Raw genomic sequence first — 7,650 nt, 5'->3', positions numbered from 1 at the left:
GTTCATGGTAACACACAAACAATATTATATTTTGAGCAGGAGCCATAATCGGGGACGGAGATCGTAAGTCTTGGGATCCGCGCGCACCTATGATATGGAACAATTTTTCTATTTTTAGAACAAATTGCGCCATCGTGACGTCATATATCCGCGCGGATCCACGCACGTGTTGGGGGTTCTCGCGTAGACGTTGTCAGGTTGCGTGATCAAATGGTGAGAGTTGCGAGATTCTCTTGCAGATTTTTCACAGCGATGGCAGGGAATAAGGCAAGGAATTAGATCCAGGGGTCTTATATGTAGTTTTATGCTTTGAGCTGATGGAAAAGGTGAGTTTTTCAGGGTCGAAAGCAAGACTTCAATTACGCGCTGTGAATGAATAATAAGTGTTCGCGCTAGTTGAACGCGTAGTCGAACGCGTAAGCTTCTGCGTTTGTTCTGTAAAGAAAAGTTATGAAAGAAAACGCTTTACTCTGGTATCGAGTTAATTTGAGAGTTTCCCAAACAATGCTTAACAATGTTTGGCGAGTTTGCAAAAGTTTTTTAAAGGAAAGTCTGACGCGTACATAAGTAGCTCATTTGCATAGTGCAGCGTGTGCACCTTCAAATCCGAGTCGGTGTTTTCAATTGTCAACAAATCTTGACAAAGATTTCTTTCGTTGTCTTTTGCGCTGAGATACTGCAACAATTTTCACCAACGCCAAAGGTTACTAACATCATGTGTATTTCTTTAACATAGTTAAAGTTTACACCGCGAAAATAAAATAGACAAGGAATTTTGATAACTCAACCAACGAAATCAAAATCGTTTTTCGAGTTGATTAAAGACGGAAAGCGTCATCGTAACTTTGCTGATTATTTCTGCTGTATTCACATATTTTCAGCTAAGCTTTTATGATATGTTCTCAAACATTTATCAACCTTAAACATGTTTGAAAACTAGAGATATTATACGAGTTCGATGTACGTTTTCACACGAAAGTGGGGAAGTCCAATTTGTCATGTTTTTCTGACTGTACAAAACACGCATCGGCGGGCGCTCTTATTCATCGACAACAGACACTGAATTTATTGGATTTTTGCACAAACAAAACTGAGCAGCATCTACAGACATAAACTTTATTGCCACTTATTGGGCTTTGATAAAGCATCAAGCGTTGCTTACAATTCAGGCGAAACTCAAACTAGACTTGCAATTACTTTGTTTTCCTTTTCGGTCGAGATAGACTCTGGCGAAATCCTCGCAAGCGTGTGGCAAGAGGAGGGAAACTTTGAAGTCCTGAAACGGTGCTATATCCAAATATATCCAACTGATTTTTTGCTGTGTTATGGAAAAGCTGTTAATCTTCAACATATGTGAAACTTAGGGTGGAGTAATGTGAAGCTCTTGTAAAAGAAGCAGCGGAACACAGCTTGGTCAGCGATATAAAGCGGGACATAACTAAATTCGGCACTGTCTTTTTTCACTCAAACTGGAGCAGTTCACGACGAAAATGCTGAAGCAAAATTCCAACATGAACGTATTGATTTGTGGGCCAAAAGCATCAAACATTTCGGGAATTTCGGACGCCATTTCCCCGCGCTATATCCGCAAAAATCCACGCAGCATGTACGCACGTGTGCCGCACATGATGGCGCAATTTGTTCTAAAAATAGAAAAATTGTCCCATATCATAGGGACAGCCCCAATGCTAGAAATAGCGCGCGCTTACGGTCTCCGTCCCCGATTATGGCTCCTGATTTTGAGGTAACGCAGCCGACTTTTGCATCACATGTATAATGTTGGTTTTAGAATGTTATCTTTCCTTAGAATGTTTTCTTCCCTAAAATGGCCATGTGATGATGGCTATGATAGATCTTCTCTTTTCTTTAACAACTACCTGTATTTCACACACTCCACTGTGAAATAGAAAATAAGACGCGCTCTCAAGATCTCGCTTAACTACACATGGCATCCTGTGATTGATATAAAGGCCATGCATTACTGGTGGAAAGTAACTTTTCAAAGGCAGCGAATTTTGCTACTACAACAACGCACACTTATGGATAGACAGTCATATAAGAAAATTTCTCTCCCATAACTTAAATTGTTCACTTTAATCAATAAAACCTATTTATTCATCTTTTATTCTCTTACATTAATATCAGACTCTCTCCTTTTTCTAGGATTTAGTGGCGGACTGCTCGTCAAGACCTCAAGTCAAGCATCGCAAAAGTTTCACAAAGCTAAATAGTTTTTTTTTTTTTTTTGCCGTTTGATCGTTAAGTTAGACGTGTTGGGAAGTTTTAAGTTAGGCCACTTCCTGTGAATAGTTTTTACTTCGTTAGCTACTTTGGCTATGATAAGTAACTTAAGGTCTAGATAGCAGCAGACACGTAAAGATTTTAAGGAAAACGACCAATTTTTTTAAGTTTAAAAGACATGTTTCGACAGAACTTCTGTCATCTTCAGTTGAATGAATGATTACAAAGCAAGTTGAATAATAAGTAGACAAAAATGCTAATTAAGACAAATAGTAACAACAGAACGTGAAAAGGTGTAAATTAAAAGGATAATTTTAGATTTACATGGTGTAATTGCTGATTGAGGCAAGGTAGTTCTTTTTGAATATGGATAGCCTCCTTTATCTTGAGTTGAAAGCTGGTAGTGGCGTGATCTAAAATATGAAAGCAGTCTATTGAACATAGGCCATTTTTCTGTCATCACTCAGAAGAAGATTCGACACAAAATTAGCAGCGTGATGCGTGATTGAGACCAAATTAACCGCGTGACGCGTGACAGGATATTATAACGTGATGCGTGATTTGCTCTTTTACAAGCACATAATGCATGATTCATCAATTAGATTTTCGTGATAAGTGAACGTTCTTTGAACTAAAAGAATAGTATTCATTCAAAGTAAATAGTAAATACAGTCTTAGAAAAGATCATCAAATCGTGGCAGACGCGACACCATTTTCTGGTCTTTTTTGTCCTTTTCTTGACCTCTGATGTCTTTGATCTTCGTGGATCTCATGGTGCGATAGGTCCAATCAATTGTGATGCAAATTATAGGAATAAGTCAATTGAAAATAGTTCAACTTTGCACAAGGCTATGAGCTTCAGTGTTATTTTTGTCCATTTCGTCGACCGATCATTTTTGGCAGTGCATCAGACCAAGAGAATGTGACACACCATATCCGAATCCGGCTATCGTATAAAAGGTCTGAACTAATTTCGTCCAAAAGGGCTGAAACGATAACACACGTTAGAGTTTGGTCTTGTTTGATACCGCTCGAGAAGACAGTCGTGTAAGCAACGAGAAACTACACAAGGGAAACGTTTGTCGGTGCCACTTAATGAAGGTACCGGTCGTCATAAAGACCTAACTGAATTCAAAAGCCACGTTATATCCTTTACAGACATAAAAACGTTGCCACACGGAAAAGGATTTGGAGGTGTAAAGCTTTCACACAAATATTGCCTGTATATTAGAGCATGGTAAAGGTGCCGTAGACGTCTTCCCAATTCGTATACACGATCTCTGCCAACTTAGCCTGTGAACAGGCTCCCGATTGAGTTATAGGGAAACAGTAAAAACGCTTAACAAAACAAGCGGCTTGTCGTTGTACACCTTAGATCTGGATGTCATGAATTTCCTTTTCGGTATATACGAATCACATAGCCTGGTATTCGATAATAATTTGTATATCCAAGATCTGGATGCCATGAATTGCCTTTTGGGTAAGTGAATCCCACACAGATGGTCTCTTACTAATGGATAACAAGAGTTTTTCTTAAATGTATTCCAGGTTCCTTGTGATAAATCCAACAGTAAAAATAAGTAAGGTAAAACTTTATTTAGCCACCGGGTCAGCCTTCGTGATAAAGTTAGTAACATATAACGAATATTAAACTTGATCGAGGTCCTTAAAGAGTTCCACTCCTAAATATTTATTTTGTTTAAGCTGTTTATTTATGGTGCATTTCTCCTTTGCGCGGAACCTCCTCCGCTATTTTTCTCTTTGGACTCATTGAAGAACGCCCTATGATTATTGACTTCATTAGGAGCCTAGGAAGCTTAGGCCCGGTCGTCAACACTACACCGGAGAAATTTAAAAACGCAACAATCAGCGGTCATTTTACACTTTAGTTTGAGGAAATCTCGGCCAGGGAAATCACATGGTTCTCCTGATCCTATCTTGTTCGAAAAGGTCCGTTTTAAAATGTTTTCCGTCCACGCGAAAACTCTAAACCGGCGTTTTCAACTTCCTCCGGTTTGCAGAGCGTTTTCGAAAAGTTCCGTTTTCGTGACGGATCACTCTGTACCGTAGGCGTAACTGTAGAAATAAAGCTGTATGTGTTTTTAAATTCCTCCGGCGTAGTGTAGACGGATTCTGGAGCAAACCACGACGTTAATGAGCACCACCAAACAAAAGGTTTAATGAGCAAAACAAAGGCTATACAAGTGTATTCAGTAAACCTTTGTACATTTCATAGCCGTCCTCTGTAAAACAACAACGCAAAATGACCGTGAACGCGCACGATGAGTCGAACTGCTAATTTTTAATTTTTCCATTTAGAATTAAACGCTGTCATTACATATTTAGCCTGAGCGAGGTTTTAGAGCCATAGGCATCTTGGACAAATTCAACTTTACAAGGCGTTGGCCTCGGCGTCGCCGTCGTCATTGTTAAAATCCCTATATTTGCATCGCGGATGCTGGAAGGTCGATACACTTGTGTAACGTGGGGTCTGTTATCCGAAGTGGCTGCTTTGTGCTTTGCTCATGTTTTATTCCAAGACCGTATCCAGTCGAACGCAGATGAGAGTTCGTGTAAAACCGTAAAAAATCACATGAATTGCAGCTCTTTGCCAAGAATCTTTTTAATTCAGCAATCAAGTTGTCGAACGTTTCGGTAGGAAGTTTTCCCCTCCTGCTGAAACAATCTCGTTTACGTTACTTCGCCGATGTTATACCTTTTCATCTTCCCCATTACCAAACGGCAATCGTTTGCATCTCCTTCTTCAGTATAGCTTAAGGCTTTGAACAATTAAAAGCTATCGTCATCAACATATATAACGTCCTTGAACATGGAGAGTTGATACTCGGGGCTTTCCCGCTATAAGCCAGGTAATTATTACAGCATTTCTCTTTCCATAGCTTCCAGTTCTCGGGAATCTCGCTGCTTAATTGACCTCAAATCTAAATGTTGCGGAGACAATGATATCTTGTGGAATAACATTGAAAGTTGTGATGCTTTAGGCGGCGTTGACGTTGTCGACGAATTTCAACTACCCTTTCGTTACAACATGTAATATCAGATGGCAGAGAGAATCTTAAACGAACGTCATCAATCAATGCTTAATCCGGCCACTGTAACTCAAGATACACAAGATGAATGCGTATTTTAATATATAACTGTATGTATAGCATAAATTGCAAAGTCGTTACAGTACATAATAAGCGTGCATATAAAGAATGTTTGGCAAATTAGCATATAACCTTATGTCCGCCATTTTGAATAATCAAATCCAGCTGGTGTCTGAAACCCGTTTGCCCAGTTTGGCTATGACGTCAGTGCTTTCTCATTGGCTCACAGCCAAGCCTTTTGTTCTTTCGCTTTATAAGTGCGACACCACCCGGATGGTTGGGCGGCTAGTTAATTCAAGTATTCTTCCTCAACTATCCCCCTAAATATCCCCCCAATATCCCCTCACAGCCTGCAATTCATCAATCCCCACATATACCTACAGAGCCTTTATTTTATAAATCCCCCACATATACGTACCTACACATCCTACATCTCATTAATCCCCAGTATATACCAGCCTACACGGCCTACATCTAATGAATCCCCCACGTATACCTACACATCCTACATCTCATTAATCCCCCACATATACCTACAAAACCTAGCTACATCTCATTAAACCCCAACATATACCTACACAGCCTACATCTCATTAATCCTCCATATATACCTACACAGCCCACACCTCATTGAACTCCACATATACCTACACAGCTTACATCTGATTAATCCCCCACATATACCTACACAGCTTACATCTCATTAATCCCCTACATATACCTACAGAGCCCACATCTCATTTATCCCCCACATATACCTACACAGCTTTCATCGTATTAATTCCCAACATAAACCTACACAGCCCACATTCATAAATCCCTCACATTTACCTTGACAGTTTGCATTTCATTAAATCGTTTCTAGAGTCATTACTCATTATACTCAGTGGTTATCAACTCATGTAGAACCAAGCGGTCTTAAGATTTCTTGGAACAAGTAAATTGACTATCGCTATTCAAATTATCCATTCACTTGCAGCTTGGGAACAGGCTCCCGGTTGGGTTAAGGAGTTTAGAAAGAACTAGTAAAGGGTGGTCAAGGGCGAGCGGGGAGAGCCGAGAGCGGAATGGTGACGAGGGGGAGTGCAATTCGCCGTATTCTTTTTTTTTTTCTCTTTCAGCCCTCGCCGGATTTTTTTTTCCGTCCTCGCTGGGAGCCTGTTTGCAGGCTAGTTCACTTGCCTTGCGTTCAGCCATTCGAACGGATACCGTAAGGAACGTTTTCGCGTGAGAGGTCACATATTTGCCGATGCATTTTTGTGGTTGAATCGGCAAAGTTCTTCTTTTTAACGACCCTTTTAGGGTCGACAAAGTAAAATCGACGATGTGCGATTTTTACGTGAAGCGTGATTGGTGAAAAAATTATCCGTGATATGTGATTAAATAGAAAAATTTAGCGTGATGCGTGATTAGTACCCCAGTTTTGCCACCCATATGGAGGGGTCGAACTCTTTTTTGTACGAAGTAATGGGTAAGCTAATCCGAAGACGAAGAAGCCTCCAGAAAGTAAACTAAAATCACTCATATTGGCAAGGATAAACAAAATTCTGGTTCTTTAAAGAAGACAACTTAGATTTATATCTTTCGTAGGAAGAAGCGACTATGGTCCTTTCTTTACTGACGCTGATATTTTACCTGTAAATTTTCTTTATTTTAAATCAATTTGTTGTTTAATGCATGACATTCGTAATCAAAAGACACCCAATAACATCTCAAATTTGTTCATCAATTCTAACAGCATTCAGTCTTATAACACTCGCTCCTCCGCCTCTAATAAATTCTATATTAAACACTCTTATCAGTGAGGGTTTCTTAAGAAAAAACAATTCACTGGAAACAAAATACAGGCAAAAGTAAATGACGTTTCAACCGCTCTTCGGTCATTCTCAAGTTTAATGACGAGGGTAAAAAATAACATATAGATATATTATATAAGGAGAGAGATAATGAGGCAATAATTTTTTATTTGGTGGCTTTCTGACAATAGCTTTTACAGAAAGACCCTAACTAAGACTAGAATTACCAGTGACCACAGAACTACCAGCTCTGTGTAGTATAGTTTCTTCTATTCATCGACTCTAGACAACTACACGGGTATAACCGTCTCATATCCACCAAGCGCGAGTAGAATGATTGATATATTAATAACGCCGCCAAAATATAGAAAACTAGAGTAAAATTGAAAAACGCCCCCAAAAATTAAGTGTACGCTTACGATATTTGTAGAGCATGGCATAATGGCTCTCATAATCTATCAAATATTTTCGCTAGAGCGTGATTGGTCTAAATGCGTCACGTG

The sequence above is a fragment of the Orbicella faveolata genome, unplaced genomic scaffold (assembly GCF_042242905.1).
Source record: "Orbicella faveolata isolate gen_17 unplaced genomic scaffold, um_ofav_v1 contig_25, whole genome shotgun sequence".
Classification (NCBI taxonomy): domain Eukaryota; kingdom Metazoa; phylum Cnidaria; class Anthozoa; order Scleractinia; family Merulinidae; genus Orbicella; species Orbicella faveolata.
This window is presented reverse-complemented; position numbering follows the sequence as displayed.